The sequence below is a fragment of the Scyliorhinus canicula genome, chromosome 9 (genome assembly GCF_902713615.1).
Source record: "Scyliorhinus canicula chromosome 9, sScyCan1.1, whole genome shotgun sequence".
Taxonomy (NCBI): domain Eukaryota; kingdom Metazoa; phylum Chordata; class Chondrichthyes; order Carcharhiniformes; family Scyliorhinidae; genus Scyliorhinus; species Scyliorhinus canicula.
The window spans coordinates 181,523,172-181,548,937 of record NC_052154.1 but is presented as its reverse complement, the minus strand read 5'-3'; the positions used below and the strand labels follow the sequence as shown (position 1 = coordinate 181,548,937).

Below are 25,766 nucleotides of genomic sequence, written 5' to 3'. Positions count from 1 at the left end.
TGCAGACACAGTCCCCTTCCGCCCCGTAGCAATTCTGTCACCCATCAATACTTCTAATATACGCGTCTTAACATTAATTATCACTCGAGGTTCTTATAACAATGGGATGTTCGGCTCTGTTACACCCAATGTAACTAACGTTTGCATCTCCAGTGACCACAATAACAATTGTTTTTGAAAAGTCTGGATCCGCCTTACCCCTTCCTTCCGCTTCCCGCTCCTGGATTTAGCCCGCTGAGGTGTCAGTGGCAATTGTAAACTAAAATTCCTCTCACCCACAGAAAGTATATAAGTTATTATACTGTGTGGGAGGGTCACGATCTTGCTAATTAGATATTCCAGGACCAACCCTCTCGTACTATGGAGGATAATAAAAGATACTGAGCGGATCGCCCGGCACAGCGAGCCTTGTTTGCAAAGTTCTGATTGGGGGAGTCTTTCATTTAGGGATGGATCAAGTAAGGCACGATTTTCCCCAGCTCCCAGGGAACTGTGACTGAAGTCATGACGCATCCACGCAGATTACTCATTTATCAGTCACGACTTTGAAGCCATGCTGTTCCACGATCGGAGTGGTGAAATTACATCGCCACACTCTGAATTAGTTAATTCACTAATAGCCTTGGGGCTAATGAGGTTGTGATTTCCCCCCCAACTCCAGCACCCCAGCACCCTACCCTCCTTCCACCCCAAGAAGCAGCCATGCCCCAGAAAGGTCCAGTTGGAAGGCGATGCTGTGAGCTGCAAGGTGTCAGTTTCTTGCACGTGTTTATTTCATTCTGCCTGCTCGGCTTTGCAAATACGTGGAGCCGCACAGCACCCGGAAAACCTCAGCAACTGAACTCAACGCGGCAACGGGCTGGTGAACTTTGACGCTGGGGTTTTATTTCACGTTGCACATGAGTGCAATGCAAAGGCGGCAAGGCAGGGCTGTTGGAAAAGGTGGGTGTTTGATGTGTCCTTATTTGCAGAGCATGCTGCTGTCTGGAAATGCAAATCATGTGCAGATTCTTTATTAAATCGTGTGATCAGTTTCTCTGTCTGCATGACGATTAATTGTATGTTTCATTCATGCATACCTCTGCATCGATGTCCCATCTATCTCATTATCTTCCTACCCACCTTATGGCGAACTGCCTGCAGACTAGATCAACGCTTTGGCTAAAATTGCCTCGATATAAACACAGCATCCTAATTTAAGCTTCCACCTGTGCAGAATGCGCATCCTCGCAAAGTAAATGTATTTCAGTTTGTTTGCTTGATGCCTTCGCAGGCACACATCAGATCTTCATCCATCTGTCGCAAAATCCATACACCCTAAACACATAGCATTCATTATGTACCGATCAATTTACATGTGTTTCGACTGTATATCATCCACCGTATAGCTTCATCATACCGTGTTGGTGAAGAAAGATTCTGATGATTTGTTGGCAGAGTGAATGGACGCTGGGTAAAAGGACGAGCTATTTCATTTTATATTTGATAACGTTTTCCAGTATCAATTTGATGTGTTCTCTAATGTATATTAATAATGCATCCCTGTCTGCCTTCTTCGAAGCGCCAATGTCCAGACATAATACACTACTGGGTCAGATGCAGTGGCAGCAGTGGCAGCAGTATACAATACGCTGCATATTGCCTTCCCATAACAACATCACTGAAATAGAGATTCCACCCACTCAACCAAACAGAATATGACTAAGAACAGCAAAGTGAGAGGAGAATGATGATGCATAATTATAAGAGCAGTAAAAGGACAAAAAAGGATGATGTGGGAGAAGAGAGCTAAATATAGCATCTTATAAACTCCTATTCCTCAATTCACTATCCAGTAGTGAAGTCAAAATACAGACGGGATGAGCAGAAATAGACACAATGAAAACAGTGTCAATGTACATTTACACTTGTAACAATTGGAACAGTGTTAATCCACATTCACACTTGTAACAATGGGAACTCTGTTAATCCACATTCACACTTGTAATAATGTGAACAGTGCGAATCCACATTCACACTTTTAACAATGGAAACAGTTCTAATCCACATTCACACTTGTAACAATAGGAACAGTGCTAATCCACATTCGCACTTGTAACAATGAGCATCATGTTAATTCACATTCGCACTTGTAACAATGGAAACAGTTCTAATCCACATTCACACTTGTAATAATGCAAACAGTGCTAATCCACATTCATACTTTTAACAATGGGAACAGTTTTTTTTTGTTTTTAATAAATTTAGAGTACCCAATTATTTTTTTCCAATTAAGGGGCAATTTAGCATGGCCAATCCACCTGCACTGCACATTTTTGGGTTGTGGGGGCGGAACCCACGCAGGCACGGGGAGAATGTGCAAACTCCACATGGACAGTGACCCAGGGCCGGGATTCGAACACAGGTCCTCAGCGCCATAGGCATCAATGCTAACCACTGTGCCACCGTGCTGCCCATGGGAACAGGTCTAATCCACATTCGCATTTGTAATAATGGGAACTGTGTTAATCCACATTGACACTTGTAACAATGAGCACCATGTTAATCCACATTCCCACTTGTAATAATGAACACAGTGCTAATCCACATTCACACTTGTAATAATGGGAACTGTGCTCATCCACATTTGTAACAATGAGTATATTGTTAATCCACATTCACACTTGTAACAATGGGAACAGTGACAATCCACATTCACGTTTGTTACAATGAGAACCGTGTTAATCCACATTTACACCTGTAACAATGAACACAGTTATAATCCACATTCACACCGGTAACAATGAGCACTGTGTTAATCCATATTCACACTTGTAATAATGGGAGCTGTGCTCATCCACATTTGTAACAATGAGTATATTGTTAATCCACATTCACACTTGTAACAATGAGAACCCTGTTAATCCACATTCACACTTTAACAACAAGCACCATGTTAATCTACATTCACACTTGTAATAATGGGAACTGTGCTCATCCACATTTGTAACAATGAGTATATTGTTAATCCACATTCACTCTTGTAACAATGGGAACAGTGGCAATCCACATTCACTCTTGTAACAAGGGAACAGTGGCAATCCACATTCACTCTTGTAACAAGGGAACAGTGTTAATACAGATTCACACATGTAACGCTGAGCACTGTTTACATTCACATTCACACGTATAACAATGGGAACGGTGTTAATCTACATTCACACTTGTACTAATACAGTGTTAATCCACATTCACACTTGTAACAATGAGCAGTATGTTAATCCGCATTCACGCTTGTAACAATAAACACAGTATTAACACATTCACAATTGTAACACTAGTACTAATCAAATTCGCACTTGTAACAATGAGCAGCATGTTAATCCACATTCACACTTGTAACAATAGTGTTAATCCACATTCACATTTGTAACAATAGTGTTAATCCATATTCACATATGTAACAATAGTATTAATCTATATTCACACCTGTAACAATAGTGTTAATGCACATCCACACCTGTAACAATAGCGTTAATCCAAATTCACATTTGTGACAATAGTGTTAATCTACATTCACACTTGTAATAAGTGTTATTCCACATTCACACTTGTAACAATAGTGTTAATCCACATTCCCATGTGTAACAGTAGTGTTAATCTGCATTCATACTTGTAACAATGGTGTTAATCCACATTCACGTATGTAACAATAATGTTAATCTACATTCACACCTGTGACAATAGTGTTAATCCACTTTCACACTTGTAACAATAGTGTTAATCTACATTCACATTTCTAACAATAGTGTTAAACTACATTCACATTTGTAATAATAGTGTTAATCCACATTCACACCTGTAACAACAGTATTAATCTACACCCACACTTGTAACAATAGTGTTAATCCACATTCACATGTGTAACAGTAGTGTTAATCCACATTCACGTATGTAACAATAATGTTAATCTACATTCACACCTGTGACAATAGTGTTAATCCACTTTCACACTTGTAATAACAGTGTTAATCTACATTCACATTTCTAACAATAGTGTTAATCTACATTCACACTTGTAATAATAGTGTTAATCCACATTCACACCTGTAACAACAGTATTAATCTACACCCACACTTGTAACAGTAGTGTTAATCCACATTCACACTTGTAACAATAGCGTTAATTTACATTAACACTTGTAACAATTGTGTTAATCTACATTCACACTTTTAATAATAGTGTTAATCTACATTCACACTTGTAACAATAGTGTTAATCCACATTCACACTTGTAACAAGTGTCAATCTACATTCACACTTGTAGCAACAATGTTCATCCACATCCATACTTATAACAATAGTGTTAATCTACATTCAAACTTGTAACAGTAATGTTCATCCACATCATACTTGTAACAATAGTGTTAATCCACATTCACAACAGAAATGGAAATTGAAGAGGTTGCATGGATATCCATGACCAATGTAAGGGAAACATTTAAAGGGTTAGAAAGACGGTGTTTGGTGTACCTTGGCAGTTACTGTTGCAACTAAAACTTTAGAAGAGACAGAACTGTTTGCAAAGTTGCTACAACAATTACCATTTGGAGCAGTATTTCACCCCGCCATATTTTTTTTTACTGCACACATATCTACCAACTGAGCCTGTAACATTTGAGATCCGAGGTCAGAATGGGTGATATAATCGATTATTATTCGTAGCAACAGTGGAAGTGAAAAAAATGAACGTTAAGAATTGATAGCATTTGCTTTAAATATACAGAGCGATTCTAAACCATGCATTGACAGTTCAGCGTGCAGGCCGAACGGGTGACATTTCACGTTACATTTTGTTACTCTTTCTCCTCGATACGCCTTATCTCCGAGTCTCTTTTGTACTGTATGTGATAGCAAGATGCCACGTTTAAACTATGTCCTCGGAACATAACTTGCTGAAAATGAAAAAGACTCAACAGCGCCGATAGAGAGCGAGTTCCGACCGCTATGATTTAGAAATGTAACGTTAGGGTGATTCTCCAGCTACCTGCTGCCCACTATCTCCAATAAGTGTTCCCTGAAAGACATATCTGCATGGAGTTTATTTCTGGGCATGTTAAAAAAAAACAAGTCTTTTTTTCTAAAGAAGGCACAGTAAAATTTGGCATAATTATACATACAAATGCTACCTACCGTCACTTAGGATTCCTCTGTTCAGAGGGGGAAAAAATGTTCCAATAATTAATTTCCTGATTGAGTTGCAAACAGAGCAGTGGCGCGTTTAGGTTCTCCTCCACCCGCGCTCTCTTTTTATACCAGTGAATCCCTCCGTCTATTTCTGGACTGCGATCAGAACCCACTGCTATTTTTAGCAAGTAGTCACGAAAAAAAAAATCTACTCACAAAGGCATTTTGCTGCAACGTGACGTACAAACCATTAAATGAACATTGAGATATTTTGCCCTCATCTCTCTGCACCACTTGTATCTGAGCGGCTTTTAGTTACATCATTGCAGAGATTTTAAACCCAACGCCTTTTTACACTCTCCCGTTTTATTGCCCCTCTCTCTCTCTCGAGCCGTCTGTGTGTGTATTGGAGGGGTGGTATGTGTGTAAACAGTTTTAAAATACATTTATCTGTCCGCCTGCAGCAGTTAATGCAATCTGCGTGGAATGCTACACTTCTGCATTGCACGCTCCTTTAAAGTACTTCGAGAAAACAACACTTATAAACACACACACACACATTTTCTAGCAGCCCAGTCAACAATGTGCATGTTTTCTTTGCTGAGTTCTTTATTTATTTTCTAGTGTTGAATGTTGCAACTAAGGAATGGGATCCAAGCAGAGGACAAGAGTTGCTCGCTGGGTAGCCAGCTTAGGGCTGGCAATTTCAGGAACATCATTAAAAGCTGCTGTTTCTCCGGCTTGTGTGAAGACGGTGAGTTTTCCCCCTCGTCACTCTCATTCTATTGACGTCACGTTTCTAGTCTCTTTCGAGGCTGGAGCTGGTCCAGAAAATACATTTTTTTTTTGGCGGGGTTTTGGGAGGTGGGGGGAGGGGGGGAGAGAGAATGGCTGCTCCCCATTGACGAAAGCTTTGCTGAGCATTATAATTTGGCACGGGTCTAAATGTGGGTGAACCTTTTGCTTTGTGTCTCCCCTGGTTTAACTCGCACCCCCTTCCTCCCTCCCCCTCTTCACAGATAGCACCTAGCCTGTCCAAAGGTGCACCTTGCCTCTTGTATTTGGCTATCGAACAGATATTGAGAAAGCGAGGATTAATCCTGTCTATCTGTCAGGCAAACAGCCCCGTCGCCTGCAGTGACGCAAATAACAGGAGGGTTGGGCATTGGCTTCTTCTTTTCTGCGCCCACGCACTCTGCTTGATCTCCCACGAAATCAGCTTGCCTAGCCTTCCATAAGAGAAGACCCAGAATTAAAACCACATTGTAATTCAAAGAAATCCTTTAGAATGCTCACTGTGTGTGTGTGGATTGAGCAGGGCCGTGCACTGATCCTCAAATCCATCACTGAAACAGGTGACATAAACCTGAGAGAGAGGAGAAAAAAAATAAAAGTGTTCCTATTGGCATCATATTCTTCAATGTGGGTGTGAACGTTCAAATTAATTCCTCTCTGATCTTTTTAATAAGTAAAGTGGAAAAGCTATACTATCACGCAATGTTAGAGGTGAAGTCTCTTTTCTGTGCAGTAACTGATGGAGCCCGTGAATACAGAACACGCTGGTGTTATTTCCAAAAAAACTGAACACTACCTTCAGTCTAATAGGTAACCCAGCAAGTATGTTTACGGATTATAATCATGGTAAAGGCGACATTATCCAGTCAAACGATGGAGCACTTGGGAGAAAGTACACAAGTGTCTGTTAATAAATAGGTTAGGGCGACTTGGCACAACGCAGGAGGTCAGGACTATTGAAACCAACCTGAAATCCCTGCTCTAAAGAGGCAAGTTGCACACATCAGACATGCACTAAATGCCTCCGAAAGAGATAGTTACAAAGAAACCCAGCCCGGTTTGTTTTGATGATTTCATTTTACAAGAGTTTAGATGTACATTGAAGTAAAATGGAGCAGACACAAGACATAGTCTTTAATGAATAAAATATCATTCATTTACATTTATACGAGTGTCGATAAAACTGCATAATCATATTAAAACAACATAACATGAAGTTCCACACAAAAGCAATGATTCATACAATGGGCGCTTTGCATTATTCACTGCAAATTGTCACCGCTGAACTGCTTTTTGAAAAAAATCCAGAGCGAAGCCAAAGAGAAACATGTATGTGAAAAGGGGCATTGTTTTCCTATGGTGTCGTTCAGAGGGAACACCCACACATTGTTCTGGTGCACAACACACGGGTACACATGTGGCAGCGTTTATTTCATTTCTTAAGGTGTACAAAACAACCAAGGTGCTTTCTCTGGCCAGTGCACCATGTTACCTTATTGCTCCTCTTTTGCTAATGTCCAGGTCTGACTGTACCATCTCTCTATACCGCAATTGCAAATGTTGCAACGCCTGGAACACAAACACGTAGCCACTTGTGTCGACCAGTATGGTACTTGTATTAAAGATGCATTATCGCACTTTGTGACCAAGTGAATTCGGACTCACACCGAACCCCTGCACTTTTGCGGGACAGGGACGAAGATGCAATATCTTCTAACATGTTTTTTGAACATCAACAATCCCGTTTAACATTGTAATATAATTTATTATAGATTTTAACTCTTGTCCACCCAATAATCTGGCTGCAACTCAGGAATAGAAGGAGGCATATTCAGTGGTTTTTTTTTAATTGTCAATGTCGTGGCAGTGTTGTGCTTTCAAAAAAGTTTGATCTTTGGAAACTTTAAATGTAATATTGACGCTTAACTGTTTTAAAGACGGTTGATTCGTCATGACAAGATAGGAGCTGGTGGCGGGCGGTCGCTTGTTAACCTGTTTCGAAAAGGCTGCACAGCAACCTGGTAGCTGTTCGCGGTGCTGAAATCTCCAACTTTTGGATGGAAATGCAGCACCATCACCACCAAGACTGTTAAACCTGGAACTATCTACCGAAGATGTTGGACTTATGTTTGGGAGAGAGGGTGGCAGTGCAAGTTATAAATTGAGCACCCTGATACTATAAAAGTTTCGATATGGCAATTTTAACTGCAACAAAAATGGAAATAAGTTTGAACATACATCATAAGACGAAGATCATTGAATCTAGGCCGGCGGCCATTCAGCCCACCGTTCCTGAGCCTGTCCTTTGAAAGACCAATACAGTTAATCCCAACACCTTACCCCTTCCCTACGGCGCTGAAATTATTTTTCAAAATGTTAACTCCGTTTTCCTCTACCGGTGCTGCCAGACCTGCTGAGTTTATCCAGAGGGTTCAGTTTGTGTAACCTCGTTCTCCTGTGGGATAAATTGTGATAGTTTGAAATTTGGTATTCTTGTACTTATCCAGAGGAGTGCAAAACAAAAAAGCTTCAGCAACGTGTCTCTCTTTTTAGAAACGTTCACTTTCTGTACTAGCAAGCAACAATTTAGTGTAAATTCATTCATTTTCCTTTCCTCATTGTTCTTACCTATAATGTACATATTAAGAGGTCTCACAACACCAGGTTAATGTCCAACAGGTTTATTTGAAATCACAAGCTTTCGGAGCGCTACTCCTTCATCACCTTACCTGATGAAGAAGCAGCGCTCGGAAGGCTTGTGATTTCAAATAAACCTGTTGGAACTTTAACCTGGTGCTGTGAGACTTCTTACTGAGCCCACTCCAGTCCAGCGCTGGCATCTCCACATTATCATGTACATATAGTACTTTAATAGGTTTTTCATAGATTTCATAGAATTTACACTGCAGGAGGATATTCAGCCCATCGTGTCTGCACTGGCCCTTGGAAAGAGCACCCAACCCACGCCCACACCTCTACCCTATGCCCAAAACACAACCCAATACTAAGGGCAATTTTGGACACTGAGGGCAATTTAGCATGGTCAGTCCACACATCTTTGGACTGTGGGAGGAAACCGGAGCACCCGGAGGAAACCCACACAGACATGGGGAGAAAGTGCAGACTCCGCACAGACAGTGACCCAAGCCGGGAATCGAACCTGGGACCCTGTAGCTGCAAAGCAATTGTGCTAACCACTATGCTACCGTGCTGCCCTTTTCTTCAGATTATCATTATTAAATCCAATGATTACCCAGATCTACTTTTTCTTTATTAGTCACAATAAGGAGGCAGGTCATTTGAAACATTGGTGTTGCCCTTGACCCTGAGATGGGTTTCTTTTAAAAAAAAAAATCATTTTTATTGAAATTTTTTGAAAAATGTATAGCAACAGAACAATAACAATAATAACAATAATAAACACCCCCCCGGCACGCGTAACAATGCATATAACGAACCCCCCCCAACCCAATAAACAACAAAATAAATAAACAATAATTAAATTAACATAAACAATACCCCCCTGAACCCCCCCCCCCCCCCTCCCCCCCGGGTTGCTGCTGCTGCTGACCTAGTTCCTTATCGTTGAGCCAGAAAGTCGAGGAAAGGCTGCCACCACCTAAAGAACCCCTGTACCGACCCCCTCAGGGCGAATTTGACCCTCTCCAGCTTAATGAATCCCGCCATGTCAATGATCCATATCTCCACGCTTGGGGGTCTTGCATCTTTCCATTGCAATAAGATCCTCCGCTGGGCTACTAGGGACGCAAAGGCCAAAACACCGGTCTCTTTCGCCTCCTGCACCCCCGGCTCCACCCCAATCCCAAATATCGCGAGTCCCCAGCCTGGTTTGACCCTGGATCCTACCACCCTCGACACCGTCCTTGCTACCCCCTTCCAGAATTCCTCCAGTGCCGGGCACGCCCAAAACATATGGGCGTGGTTCGCTGGGCTCCCCGAACACCTAATGCACCTGTCCTCACCCCCAAAAAACCTGCTCATCCTTATCCCAGACATATGAGCCCTGTGCAGTACCTTGAACTGGATGAGGCTAAGCCTCGCACATGAAGAGGAGGAGTTCACCCTCTCCAGGGCGTCTGCCCATGTCCCCTCCTCAATCTGCTCCCCAGCTCCACTTCCCACTTAGCCTTCAGCTCCTCTACCGATGCCTCCTCCACCTCCTGCATCACCTGGTAGATGTCAGACACCTTCCCATCCCCGACCCACACCCCCGAAAGCACCCTGTCTCTTACCCCCCACGGGGGCAGCAAAGGGAACCCCTCCACCTGCCGCCTAGCAAACGCCTTAACCTGAAGGTACCTGAAGCTCAAACTTCTCCTCCAGCTCACCCAGGCTCGCAAACCTCCCGTCAATGAACAGGTCTCCCAACTTCCTTATGCCCGCCCTGAGACACCCCAGGAACCGGCCATCAATGTTCCCTGGGACAAACCGGTGGTTCCCCCACAGCGGGGCCTCCACCGAGCCCCCCACTTCCCCCCGTGTCGCCTCCACTGCCCCCAAATCTTGAGGGTAGCCGCCACCACCGGGCTCGTAGTGTACCTCGTTGGAGGGAGTGGCAATGGCGCCGTTACCAGTGCCTTCAGGCTCGTGCCTCCACAGGACGCCATCTCCATCCGTTTCCATGCTGCCCCCTCCCCATCCATTACCCATTTACGTACCATCGAGACGTTAGCCGCCCAATAGTACCCAGAGAGGTTGGGCAGCGCCAGTCCCCCTCTATCCTTGCCCCGCTCCAAAAAGACCCTCCTCACCCTCGGAGTCCCGTGCGCCCAAACAAATCCCGTGATGCTGTTGTTCCCGAGTGGAGTTTCTGACCACGCAGCTGCTCCATCACCACTTTGCCTACTTACACCTCTCTGTAACATCAGCTGACTCCCAACTCTGCCTCACCTTATCTGCAATCCTCATCCACACCTTTGCTACCTCTAGATTTGATGATTCCAATGCTTTTCCTGGCCAGCCTCTCATTGTTCATCCAACATAAACCTGTGCATATCAAAAGCTTCAAGACACCCAAAATTTATACCAACTCACATCCAATCTCATTTACCCATCGACTCAATGTTTTCTGACCTTCACTGTTTCCCAGTCTGTCGACACCTAAATTTTAAACTCCTCTTCTTTGTTTTCAATTTCCCTCGATGACCTTGTCGCTTCCAACTCTGTAACCTCCTCTAGCTATCCAAGATATCTGCGCTCCTCCAATTCTGGCAACTTGCACATCCTTGATGTGAATTACTCCACACAGCATGCGTACTTTCAGCTGCCTGGGCCATATATTCAAAATTCCTTCCTGAAGCCTCTCTTGCTCTCCTTTTTACATCTGTTCCTTAAAACCTACCTTGTTGAACAAGCTTTTGACCATCTGACATTTTCTTCTATGGCTCTGTATCTTATTTTTTAATAACAGCTTTGTTAAGTGTCTTGGGATATTTTGCTATGTTATAAGTCCTGTAAAAAAGGCAAATTGTAGCTGTTATATAGAAAGTGCCTGACAGCATGGTGGCACAACAGTTAGCACTGCTGCCTCACAGCGCCAGGGACACGGGTTTGAATCTGATCTTGGGTGACTGTGTGGAGTTTGCACTTTCTCCCCGTGTCTGTGTGGGTTTCCTCTAGGAGCTCTGGTTTCCTCCCACAGTCCAAGGTTAGGTGGGTTGGCCATGGTAAATTGTCCCTCAGTGTCCAAAAGGATAGGTGGATAGTAGGTTGGAGCTGTGGGCGTAGGAAGGGTGCCCTTTCAGAGGCACCCTTCAGACTTGATGGGCCGAATGGCCTTTTCTGCACTGTAAGGATTCTATGATCTATATCAATAGGTATCGGTTTGTCGAAAGATAATAGTATGGATTGTTTTCACACCTAACTAGACTCAAATAAGTTTGAACTTATTTTACAGAGGTAACATTTGTTGAAATGCCATCATGCCTTCCTTTAATGTAACCCATAAAAATTCTCAAGATTCTTTTGTCATAGATGTCCTTACATGTGATGTGAATCTGCCAAGGTCTTCTTGTGTAGCTCTATCCCTGGACTGAAAGTTAAAAAAAAAGATACATAACATATATAAATATAGAACAAACTTTCATATTTGGAGGGTGCGCAAGAGGTGGGAGATATCTGGAGTGTGTATTCATCAGCTGGCAAAAAGCAAAATTTACTGATCTCACAGGTTCTTCTGATTGAAAAGAGCTGTGAGTAAGTCGCTGCTTTTCAATCAAAATAAAATTGAATGGCTGCATAGGAGGCTATAGGTGATTTTGCCAGCTGTAGTAATACTTAAGTTGGCATACAGAGCAAACAACATAGGAACATTTCCAATAGATGACTTTAATCAAGCCAATAAATGAAGCTAAAGACAAAACCTCTCGGCCATTTGCTGCATTTGGGGGTGCGGATGATGAAAATTATACTGACCCCAAAATTGGCGCACAACAAAATATTGATTAAATGTAGATTAATTGCTGGAGCGAGAGTGGCTTAGAGTAAACTACCAGTCTCAGTGAAAGATGCACATTTAGGTAGGAGTTTGCATTCGATTGCAATTAATTAATTGTTGCAGGCATCATATTTCTGCCAATTTTTATTCACTAATCTTTACTTTTTGTTTTAATAAAGATTTTTGGTGTGTGCTTTGCAAATAAATCAACATGTAAAAATATGATACTCCCATTGTACTCAAAGTCTATTCAGGGCAGTGCTGCCTCCAGGCGGATGGGTATCCTTGGACACATGAGGGGGTGTTAAGCAATCACACCCTTCAGTGAGTCACTGGCAATGGAGATTTCTCCTCACATTGAGTGAGCCCAGTCAGCAGCATTCTCTTTAAAGCTGCAGAGGATTGGAAAAAACAAAATAATTTACACACCTATTATAGAATAGCAAGGTCTCTCTGCTGGCACCGGAGCAAAGATTTTAATAGTAGGTTCACCGAAGGACCTGTCTGTTTTCTTTCCACCTCACTTCCTTGGTACGGTTCAAACACAGACCTCTCTCATTAATTAAGACATTTCAAAAGGCCTCTGTGAACTAATAAATATTTTGCAAAGTATTTGCTAAGTACACGGCAGAGGTGTATGATAAGTAATAGAGAACATCACCCATCATAGGATGGGACCGAAGCTGTTCGAATGTGGTTTTATGGCGAGTTATCCACGAATACCGTCTTCATAAATACCAAAACAGAAAAATAAAGTACACGCATCGAGCACGTTACCATTAAACAAGTAATCTATCGCCCTGCCCCGCAAAAAAACAAGACGAGACACACACTCACACACACACGAGACGTTTGGGACACCTACCTCTCACAAAAATGCACCAGTTCTCTCCGGACGACGCGAATTCCCTACCTTTCTGTTTTTTAAAACAATGCACCTTAGACAACATTTTAGACGCAAAGCGCCAAGAGGGTCTGCCCTTCACGTGATAGTCTGCACCCTTAATGCACATTGACAGCACATTTGGTGTTTGGTGTCAGATTTGGGGATGGTATGGGGGGTTGGAGAGAGAGAGAGAGAAAAAACTCAAAACAGAGACCAAATAATAAAGGGCATTTCTGCCTCGTATGTGGGGGCTGCTCCAATTCCCAGTCACTGCAAGACTAGGGTTTTTGTGCAAGACCTTTGCAGTGCATCTGTTAACTAAGCTAGGTATTTTTCACAAAACCTTTTTTCTCTCTCTGGGTCTGCTGTTTTAGATTTGCCTGGAGCTTTTTTTTTCTGGATTGGTGGTGGTGGTGGGGGGGGGGGGGGGGGGTTGGAGTTATTCTATTTTAGCAAATGGCTCTGCCCCGGCCCAACCAGCTCGGCTCCTCCAGTGTGTTACTGACCTGCATTGACGTCATTGCGTCATTAGGTCTCCCTTAGCAACGCTGTGAGTTACAAAAATAGTAGCAAATTAATTCAGCAAGAAAGGCTGCGACACATCTTCAGCTGGGATCGGCCATGTAGCAATCCCTCCCCCCCCCCCCCCCAAAAAAAAAATCCATATCCCTGCCCTGAGAAGGGGCTACCAAGAAATTGACAAATACACACAATAAATAAATACATGTATCGATTCCACCACCCCCCCCCCCCACAAACAGAACAACACCCCAAGACAGTAGCTTCCACACAAACCTCCCTCCCCCCCCCCCCCCCTCTCCTTGTCTAAAAATAGTTGCACGGCCTCAGTGATTACTAACACGGCAGCGGCAAAGAATATGAATGAATGAACTTTCGAAAAAGGCGGAAAAATAAAGAAGCGACAGGCAAGACACGCTATTGGGGGGGGGGGGGGGGGGGGTGCAATTAAAGGTTAGACCCGGACAAGTTTTCTTTTCAGGTCACCCCCACCGCACAGCATGTTCGGCAATTTTTTTTTAAAGGGCATTGCTTTAAAAAATATTATGTGAAAATAAAATCCATGCACAGCACGTGCCTCACAGGCTGACCTGGCAGCAGCTCCCAGTCATTCACAGAAACTCTGTGAAGCAAGCGGCCCATTAATGATTTGCGCATACATACATTGAGAAATGGAGTTCCATATGCCCCGTGCACTTCCCCTGTCTCACCGCCAGAATCATTTTTTTCTATCAATAAAGCCCCAGACTTGTAACAATACTCTGCAGAAACCGAGTCAGGAGCCGGGACTGTTGCAAGCAGCAGCTGAACTAAAGTCACCCCACAGGGGTGCAATACAATAGTCCAAAAAACACACGCACATTCGCGACCAAAGGAGTTAAAACCATTTCTTGCTACAGAACCTGCCTTTCTCGAAAGTAGGCGGGGGTGGCACAAGATGGTGAATGCCTTGCAATCTGTTTCTAAAAATAACCTGGTAACCCTATATGTCTGCTCAGATGATCCAATATAACTTGGAGTTGTAAAGCTGGTAACAACCTCTGTTAAGGAGAGGTGTAACACTGCTTTCTCCTTAAGACAATTTCTATATCAAATGCAAGTCAGAAAGCAGCGACCAGAAAATTAATTGCATATAACTTATGCCAATATTTAAATGTTTTGCAGGAGAATCCAATCTAACCATTTGGGGAAAATGTTTGTAAAATTCTTCGTGGTTCATTATACCATTTTGTGAGAGTTGCTGAGATAAAGGTGGGTGTGGTGTGGTGCAGAAATTTGAATTTCAGATTCATCACACGATTCTGTACCCTTCAGATTCTCCCTGTTTTGCCACACCTCATCTGGGAATCCATTTCTTAAGTGAAGTCACCATAGACCCGCAGAACCATAGGCTGTTTTCCCCTTTGAGGGGGGAGAGCTGGCTGGTGGCGATTTAACCTGAGGTTCACCACATCTCAGACGAGGGACAAGGTTGAGGATAACCTCAGCTGGTGCGGGGATTGAACCCACAGCTGCTGGCCTGGCTCTGTATCACAAACCAGCTGTCCAGCCAAGTGTGCTAAACCAACTCCCCTCAAAATCTACCTCACAGACAATATTGGTGTCAAATCCGATCACTTTTCTCCCACTTCCTGCTCAATATCGATAGGTTTTCCAGTAAAACATTTCAGGAATGGCTAATTACTCATTACTCATTGGTGAGCACTGTAGCTTCACAGCGCCAGGAACCCAGGTTCAATTCCCAGCCTGGGTCACGGTCTCTGCGTCCGGTCTGCACGTTCTCCCCGTGTCTGCGTGGGTTTCCTCGGGTGCTCCGGTTTCCTCCCACAAGTCCCGAAAGTCGTGTTGGTTAGATGAATTGAACATTCTGAATTCTCCCTCAGTGTACCCAAACAGGTGCCGGAATGTGGCGACGAGTGGATTTTAAAAAAATTATAAATTTAGAGTACCCAATTAATTTTTTCCAATTAAGGGGCAATTTAGTGTGGCCAATCCACCTAGCCTGCACATCTTTGGGTTGTGGGGGCGAAACCCACGCAGACACGGGGGAGAATATGCAAACTCCACACAACAGTGACCCAGAGCCAGGATTGAACCTGGGACCTCGGCGCTGTGAGGCAGCAGGGCTAACCCTCTGCTCCACTGTGCTGCTCTGACTTGTGGATTTTCACAGTAACTTCATTGCAGTGTTAATGTAAGCCTATTTGTGACACTAATAAAGATTCTTATTATTACACAAGAAAAATGTGCATTTATATGGTGCCATTCATGATCTCAGGAAAACATAAAGCAGTTGAAAGCCAGTGGAGTACCTTTTAAGTACAGTCACTATTAGGCCATAAGACTATAAGACATATAAGCAAAATTAGACCACTCGGCCCATCAATGCTGCTCCGCCATTCAATCATGGCTGATATTTTTCTCATCCCCATTCTCCTACCTTCTCCTCATAAACCCCTGATCCCCTTATTAATCAGGAACCTATCTATCTCTCTCTTAAAGACACTCAGTGATTTAGTTTCTGCGGCAATGAGTTCCACAGATTCACCACCATCTGGCTGCAGAAATTCCTCCTCATCTCTGTTTTAAAGGATCGTCCCTTTAGTCTGAGATTGTGTCCTCTGGTTCTAGTTTTTCCTCCAAGTTGAAAACACCCTCTCCATGTCCACTCCATCTAGGCCTCTCAGTGTCCTGTAAGTTTCAGTAAGATTCCCCCTCATCCCTCTAAACTCCAATGAGTACAGACCCAGAGTCCTCAACCGTTCCTCAAATGACAAGCTGTTCATTTCAGGGATCATTCTTGTGAACCTCCTCTGGACCCTTTCTGAGGCCAGCACATCTTTTCTTAGATCCGGGGCCCAAAACTGCTCACATTAACCCAAATAGGGCCTGACCAGAGCCTTATACAGCCTCAGAAATACATCCCTGGTCTTGTATTCTAACATTGTAATGTTAGGAGATATGGCAGCAAGTTTACAGCCTCCCACACTCAGTAATAAGAATGTGATGATGGCCAGGTCATCTGTATCGGTGGTGTTGGCTTAGCCATAAGCTTTGTCCAGGACATTGGGGAGAACTCTAAAATAATAGAAAATACTTTGGATGCTGGAGACCTAAAATAAAAACAGAAAGTGCTGGTAAAACTCAGCAGGTCGGGCAGCGTCTGTGGAGAGAGAGATAGTTAATGTTTTGAGTCGAATGTGACTTTTCTTCTGCTTTTTATTTCACTGGGTAAAACTCCCCTGTTCCCCTTCAAACTGCTCTGTTTAAGCTTTTGTCTGGTTTTTGAGTACCAGTTATCTGTTACTCTACATGAAATTCGGAGATTATCTACCATCATTTATATAATGCAGGCAATTTTCACCTTTTTTGTGGGAGTTTAAACTTGCCCATTGTAATTTACTTTTTCTTACCCACAAATGAACCCTGACATTTCTCAATGATGAAACAGCAATTTGAGCCAATAAGCCCATTCTTCCTGATTGATTGCACCCAACCTGCTTGCTTTCCCATTACATCTATCAATCTCTTTCCAAAAATACTTCTAGGTAATCTTGCAGTCATTACATTATCACAGCAGTGGTTGTCCAAATAACATTCTCCATGAGCTCATTATTTTCTGACTTAAATAAAGTTCTCCTTGATTCCCCTACTTTGCTATTTAATTTGTGTTTTACACTTATTCGGGACAGAATGTTCATAGAATCCCTACAGCATAGAAAGAGGCCATTCGGCCCATCAAGTCTGCACCGACCCTATGAAACACCCTATCACCTGCCCTGTAACTGACTTAATTATCTTGACAACTTCTTCTAAGTAAACTCAAAATCTTTGTTTCCAAAGAGAATGACCTCAATGTCCTCAGCCTTTCTTTATAATTCAGGTCCGGATATATGGAGGCATGCTAAATGGTTTGTATGTAGTATTATACAAACTCAACCGTTGGTTAGATTTCTTGTGTAACTATTGTGGTTCAACGTTAATTATAATTGAATATGTTTTACACCCCATGGAACTGTTACTTTTAAGAATATCCTTGTATAGCTTTATGGCAAGACCAAAATCTCTAATATTTCTGTAGTCATGTAAAACTGAACATATGAATTAAGATAAGATACAGACTCCGGACTCACTTTTAACGGTTTGCAAGTGAATGAGTTTTGAGTTGATTAAAATCTTGCCCCCAGGATCTCTACTGCCAATACAGAATTGGCATCTAAACATTCCAGGATGTATATGCTTCAGGCAGGATAGAGGGGGATGCAAAAGGGGTGGGGAGTTGCCTTGTTGGTTAAGGAGAATATCACAGCTGTACTGAGGGAGGACACCTTGGAGGGTTCAGGCAGTAAGGCAATATGGATAGAGCTCAGGAATAGGAAGGGTGCTGTCACAATGTTGGGGGTTTACTACAGACCTCCTAACAGCCAACGAGAGATAGAGAAGTAGATATGCAGACAGATAGAGTGGTCCTCAGGTAAAGGTGTTAGTCTGGGGGAAGGCTAATTACAACAGCATTAGGCAGGATCTGGAGAGTGTTGACTGGGCAAGGCTGCTTGAGGGAAAATCAACATCCGGCATGTGGGAGGCTTTCAAATGTCAGTTGATTAGAATTCAGGACCGACATGTACCTGTGAGGACGAAAGATAAGGGTGTCAAGAATAAGGAACCCACTGGATAACGAGGGATATTATGAACCTTGTCAAAAAGAAAAAGAAAGCATTCGTAAGGTCTAAAAGGTTTAGGACAAATGAAGCCCTTGAAGAATATAAAGAAAGTAGGAAGGAACTTAAGATAGGAGACTAAGGAGGCTAAAAGGGGTCATAAAATGTCATTGGCAAATAGGTTAAGGAAAATCACAAGGCGTTTTATACATATGCAAAGAGCAAGAGGGTAGCCAGAGAAAGGATTGGTCCATTTAAGGATATTGGAGGGAATCTATGTATGGAACCAGAGGATATGGGTGAGATAATAAATGAATACTTTGCCTCAGTATTCACCAAAGAGAAGGACTTGGTGGATGAGGACTAAAGGGTAGAGTGTGTAGATATTCTGAGTCATGTTGATATTAATAAAAAGCAGGTGTTGGGCATCTTAAAAAGCATTAAAGTAGCTAAGTCCCCAGGGTCTTATGGGATCTACTCCAAAATTCTGAGGGAGGCAAGGGAGGAAATTGCTGAGGCCTTGACAATATTCTTTGTATCCTTATTGGCTACAGGTGAAGTTCCAGAGGACCGGAGAGTAGCCAATGTTGTTCCATTGTTTAAGAAGGGATAATCCAGGAAATTATAGGCCGGTGAGCCTTACGTCAGTGGTAGGAAAATTATTGGAAAAGCTTCTGAGAGACAGGATTTGCTCACATTTGGGAACAAATGGACTTATTAGTGATGGACAGCATGGTATTGTGAAGGGGAGGTCATACCTCACTAATTTGACTGAGTTTTTCAAGGAAGTGACAATCATGATAGGTGAGGGAAAGGCAGTAGATGCTGTTTACATGGACTTCAGCAAAACCTTTGACAAAGTACCTCATGGTAAACTGGTACAAAAGGTGAAGTCACATGGGGTCAGAGGAGAGCTGACAAGTTGGATACAGAACTGGCTTGGGCACAGAAGACAGAGGGTAGCAGTAGAAAGGTGCTTTTCTGAATGGAAGGCTGTGACTAGCAGCATTCCACAGGGATCAGTTTTGGGGCCTTTGTTATTCGTGGTGTATATAAATGATTTGGAAGAAAACGTAGCATCTGATTAGTAAGTTCGCAGATGACACAAAAATTGGTGGAGTTGTGGATAGTGAAGAGGATTGTCAGAGAATACAGCAAAATATAAACTGGTTGAAGTCTTGGGCGGAGAAATGTCAGATGGAGTTTAATCTGGACAAGTGTGAGGTAATGCACTTTAGAAGGTCTACTGCATGTAGGAATTACACAATAAATGGTAGAACTCTTGCGTGTACTGACAGGCAGAGAGATCTGGGCGTGCATGTCCACCAATCACTGAAAGTGGCAACGTATGTGGATAAGGTGGTCAAGAAGGCATACAGCATGCTGGCCTTCATCGATCGGGTATTGAATATAAAAATTAGCAAGTCATGTTGCAGCTGTACAGGACCTTAGTTAGGCCTCATTTGGAATATTGTGTACAATTCCGATTGCCACACTGCCAGATTTGGATGCTTTGGAGAGGGTGCAGAAGCGGTTTACTAGGATGTTGCCTGGTATGGAGGGCATTAGCTATGAGGAGAGGTTAGATAAACTTGGTCTGTTCTCACTGGAACGACGGAGGTTGAGAGGCGACCCAATAGAAGTCTACAAGATTATGAGTGGCATTGACAGAGTGGATAGTCAGATGCTCTTTCCTAGGGTAGGAGAGTCAAGTACTAGGGGACATAGGTTTAAAGTGTGTGGGGAAAAGTTTAGAATAGATGTGCAAGGCATGTTTTTTACCCAGAGGGTGGTAAATATATGGAATGCGCTGCCTGGGTAGGTGGTGGGAGCAGGTACAATAGTGGCATTTAAGGGGCATCGAGACAAATATATGAATAGGGTGGGAATGGAAGGACATGGACTCCGTAAGTGCATATGGTTTTAGTTTAGGCAGGTACCATGGTCGGCGCAGGCTTGGAGGGTCGAACGGCCTGTTCCTGTGCTGTATTGTTCTGTGTTCTTTGTTCAATGATAATATCATATTAGATCATTTTACGAATCTCTCATTAGATCTCATCCCACCTTAGACAATTCCAGAAACTTCATCGATCGGATTTTCTTAAATAAAAAAACATTTGAGACGGTTAAGTCAATTCAGAGTTTATCTGTTGTGTCTTCAACCAAATCATTCAAGAATAACGCTAAATGTCTTTTTATGCTCAAAGCAGAATCATAACAACATTTGCATACAGAACAGTCTGTATTCTCACCAGGCATTAATACATATTAAATCACTTCCTTAGTTGACAGTCGGGTCAGTGGAATTGCACAACATAGATTATACATTTTCCATAAATTTAATTGAAATATAAGATTCTTAATGTTTTAAATAATAAAAGCAATTTGCATGCGAAGCAGGCTTATTATTTTCGACTCACATCTAATTCAATCGCATATTGTTGCCTCACTGAACTTTAAACCTTCCCTCATTATTATTATCTACATTAATTACTCGCCAGATAAAAAACAATTCTGTTCTGGATGTCATTAGCAAAGTGATATGATGTTTTCTCCTAACTATTTTACAATGCTTTCATTTGCCTCCTTCTTCCCATTCATCTCCCTGAGTCGTGCACCCCTCTGAAGCCATTTCCAACCTTTCTCCCAGTACTACCTTTCCTTGAGCTTTGAAACCAGTCATTGAAAGGTCTGTGAGAGCAGCCATGTGGCATTTCCTCACATGGTTCAGACTGATAACTTAAGTGAAGTAGGCCATCTAACCTGCACACCACCAACCTATCTTTAGTTGGCGACAGGTCATATCAACAGAAGTGTCTCATGATTCAACTTTTTCTACTTTGCTGTGTGAAAAATCCTATCCATCATTTTGTGTTTTCAGTTAATGGTATAGCCAAAACATGTGGCCCATGTTGGAGGGCCAGTATGCTGCACAACTGCTTCATTTAAAAGAAAAACAACTTTGCTCTTTCACTGAGCCTATGACACTACTCCTAATATCTGTTACTTTGGATTGGCACATAAATATTGCCTTCATCGATCTCACCAAGGCATTTGACCATGTCAACAGAGCCAGCTAGAGAAAATTGGCTCCCTGACGAAGCTCTCCAATGAGATCTCCTCTTTCTGTGACATGGTGAGTAAGGCTAGCTATGGCGGGGCAACTTCAGAATCCTTTGCAGTCCACAGTGGGGTCCAACAGGGTTGGGTTCTGACACAAACACTCTTTGACATATTTTTTTCTTTACTGCTTTCATACGCCTTCAGGTTGTCGGCAGAGGGTGTTTGCGTACATACTGGATCTGAGGGAAAGCTGTTCAGCTTTGGTCACCTGAAATCCAAGACAAACGCACGGCCAATCTTCATCAAAGAGTTGAGCTACGCTGATGATGCTGCACCAGCATTCCATAAGGAACACCTTCAGAAATAAATGGACAGACTCTCTCCCATCTTGAAAGAGTTTGGTTTGACCATCAGGATCAGGAAGACACATATCATGGGATGTTGCCAGACTGTCATCTACCAGTATTGACAATAACCAAGAATATCCAATTGCGCGACTACCAAGCCTATTTCCTCAGTGCATACCTTTACCGAGGTGAGACCCGGACAGTTTCCACCTTCGCTTTTTCAAGCATATCCTTGGCACTCGTGGCAGGTCACATCACCAAGTCAGAGGTCCTGGAGTGAACTGATTCCATCAACATACACTCATTGCTAAGTCAATGACATCTGCACTGGCTCAGCCACATTCATTGGATGCATGTCAGCTTTATACCCAAAGACCTTCTGTAAGATGAACTGGCTGCTTGGTCATGTTCTCCTGGGAATCCATACCTCCACTGCAAGGACATGTATGTGAGATATCAAGCTGGTGGACATTGACATTGACAACTGGGAGACAATTGGCGATGGCTGTGACCTCTGGAGATGGACTGTATGAAAGAAGTTTGGAAGAGGCGAGCAGAAACACCAAGCTCAGCTGGCAGAGAAGAGCGTCCAGAGAAAACAGGGGCAGTGAATTGTGCACCTTCTCAGCTCATTGCCTTCCTGTGCAGACAATGCAGCAGAGACTGTGATGCCAGAGTAAGGCTCCTGAGCGACCACCAGACGACGTTGACCACCACGGTGCAAACCATCTTACGAGACTGAATGCCTGGCACCCATTTATGAATGAACCTCTGTGAAGTGTATTGTGACAATTTTTGACATTATTGCCACAATCTGAATGCACGTTGTTGTTTCTGAATTTTTAAATATAAATTTAGAGTACTCAATAATTTCTTCCCGTGAATGCTAATACCTGCAGTACCAAAATCTTGAAATCAGCCACAGATCAATAATTATTAGATCTATCACTTTTGTCAACTGAGGAAGTAGTAGAGGCAATATAATTAGTTGCAGTGTCCCTGGGACAAGAAACATATGAACATACAGTGCAGAAGGAGGCCATTTGGCCCATCAAGTCTGCACCGACCCACTTAAGCCCTCACTTCCACCCGATCCCCCTAACCCAATAAGCCCTCCTAACCTTTTTGGTCACTAAGGGCAATTTAGCATGGCTAGTCCACCTAACCTGCACATCTTTGGACTGTGGGAGGAAACAGGAGCACCCGGAGTAAACCCACGCACACACGGGGAGAATCTGCAGACTCTGCGCAGACAGTGACCCAGCGGGGAATCGAACCTGGGACGCTGGAGCTGTGAAGCCACAGTGCTAGCTACTTGTGCTACCGTACTGCTCTTTAGTCTTTAGTGACTAAAACTACAACTACAATTAGTTGTAGTGTCCCTGAGACAGGAAACATAAGAACATAAGCAACAAGAGCAGGTGTCAGCCATCATAGCTTTGTTTAAAAATAAATTTTAGAGTATCCAATTATTCTTTTTTCCAATTAAGGAGCAATTTAGCGTGGCCAATCCACATACCCTGCACATCTTTGGGTTGTGGTGGTGAAACCCACACAGACACGGGGAGAATGTGCAAACTCCACACGGACAGTGACCCAGGGCCGGGATCAAACCTGGGACCTTGGCGCCGTGAGTTAGCAGTGCTAACCAATGTGCCACCGTGCTGCCTTTCAGCCAGCATAGCTGATCCTCCATCGCAACTGCACCTTTTTGCATGATCCCCATATTCCTTATTACCTCGAGAATCCAAAAGAAAATCTAGATATGCCAGTGTCGAATTAATATCCAGTGACCTCTCCGTGCATGGATACCAGGGGAGGAGAGGAGTGGTGGGTTATCGTTTACTCGGGGAGTCTTACATGTGTGTTGTAGTCTGCAGCTATGGATTGTGATTCCTATGTTCTTTCCACCACAGAGCCGACAATGAGTCTCCCTTGCTCTTACCACTGATGTACGTTGGAAGGATTTACAGTTTGATACAGTTTGGCTGCATTATGAACGCACCTTCCTTGGATACCACGTTCTGAGGTGGGACTTGAACCCAGACCATCTGACTGAGCAGTAGGGATATTACCCATTGCAACACAAGATCTCCCTATGTGGCTGTGATGATCTCCTGGCTGGTTAGCGCAGTGGGCTAAACAGCTGACTTGTAATGCAGAACAAGACCAGCAATGTGGGTTCAATTCCCGTACCAGCCTCCCTGAACAGGTGCCGGAATGTGGCGACTAGGGGCTTTTCACAGTAACCTCATTGAAGCCTACTTGTGACAATAAGCGATTATTATTATTAAATAGCCTGCTGGCAAACCGTCTCGAGACTCGTGCATTGAAAAACATGGCTGGGCAGAATTGCTCCTCTTGATCCGCACCCATGAAAGCATTAAAGAAAAGAAGGGTCAGAAGAAGATTGGAGTGAAATAAAATGCCAAACATTATCACATGATCGCATAGCTGATGCTGATTCTTGCTGCAGAGTTAAAACATGTTTTTGATTCCTAAAATTGAATGATATGTTTCCTTTAGTGGAAACACAATTCATTGCAAAAGGTGAATGACAACAAGAGACTTAAAAAAACATAACAAGGCAAATATTATAAAATTAAATGTTCTCGAAACAAAGCACCTATGAACAGTTAATTTGCTGTTCTTAATTTCACACTGTTTTTCTGTGCTGTTTCTAAGTCAATAATAATCCAGTCCCCGTAACAATATGTTATGCAGTAAAATACCAGGAGTCAAATTTTAATGCATTGACTAATTGATCATTATTCCACCTTATTGCTGTACATATTCATTGTCATTCACTTCTGCAATGCACTTCAGGTTGGTTCCAGCTTTTGCAAAGCAGCAGCTGAATATAGAGACACCTATAAATAGCTCAATAGTGCACCAATCATTGCACAGTACACCAAGATAGAACAAAACTAGGCTGATGTTACAAGAAAACCATTAGATGATACCATAATTGATTCTCAGAATGCAGTTGATGCAAGATGTGTGCAACTATTACTGAGGCATGGGTGAAACTTGGTAACATTATTTTCATATAAAGGAATATTTTATATGCTTTGAAGCATCACAGTACTAGTAAAATGAAGGTGTTTCACATTGTAAATGTATTACATGAGAATATTTATAAATGCAGCTTTTTGTACTGTATCTGGCCTAAATTTGGTAATAATGCATAGTATATATTTCATTACTAACACAATCACAACATTTTTATTTAACTTAATTTTTATTTCTTAAAATGCAAAACTAAAGACTTTTTTTTATTTCTTAAAATGGAAGACTAAAGAAATTCCAGCTCCATCGAGACATGATATTGACAAGAAATGGTTCATAACACCATGAACATATGTAGTAAGGGAAAATTATTAATTTCCACTTAATTAAAAATGATGCAAGTCCAAATTATAGGTAACATGGGTTGTAGTTAAAGCTTTGTCTAACTATGTAGATCGACAGGACTCTGTTAGTTTCTCTGCTGTTTGGCCTTTCACACCTTTTGTTCTCTCTGGGGACTGCCATCAGCACTCTTTCCCTTGGTTTCTGTGGCTATTAACACCCTGTTCCCTTGGTTTCTGTGGCTATGACTCATCTTTCATTCCCTCACCCCACAGTATAAATATTACCCACTTTCTCTGACTTTTAGCTTTGACAAAGGGTCAAATGTTAGCTCTATTCTCTCCCTACAGATGCTGCCAGACCTGCTGAGATTTTCCAGTATTTTCTCTTTGATCCCTAGGACTCATTGGATCTGATATTTATGGGAGGTGGGTCGGGAGTCAGGATGAGAAATCCACAAGAATGCATTCCCTGGAAATCCTGTAGGATGCACTTGAATTTTAAAAATTCAATCAGGGTT

At 42.7% G+C, this 25,766-nt stretch overlaps 2 long non-coding RNA genes across 4 annotated transcripts; one reads left to right on the top strand and one right to left on the bottom strand.

Moving 5' to 3' along the window:
* The first annotated feature begins 553 nt into the window (after nucleotides 1-553).
* Nucleotides 554-24,427, top strand: LOC119971938. 3 transcript variants are annotated; one of them, XR_005461954.1, is made up of 6 exons: nucleotides 554-942; nucleotides 5,792-5,921; nucleotides 14,989-15,075; nucleotides 21,367-21,621; nucleotides 21,753-22,675; nucleotides 23,812-24,427. It is a non-coding gene; the product is annotated as an uncharacterized LOC119971938 (long non-coding RNA). The 3 variants fall into 3 exon arrangements; XR_005461952.1 differs by lacking the exon at nucleotides 23,812-24,427 and having other exon boundaries at nucleotides 21,753-22,988; XR_005461953.1 differs by lacking the exons at nucleotides 14,989-15,075; nucleotides 23,812-24,427 and having other exon boundaries at nucleotides 21,753-22,988.
* On the bottom strand, nucleotides 7,073-13,709 carry LOC119971937. Its single transcript, XR_005461951.1, has 3 exons — nucleotides 13,285-13,709; nucleotides 11,967-12,014; nucleotides 7,073-8,417 (listed from the first exon to the last, which is right to left on the bottom strand). It is a non-coding gene; the product is annotated as an uncharacterized LOC119971937 (long non-coding RNA).
* Nucleotides 24,428-25,766: the final 1,339 nt, after the last annotated feature.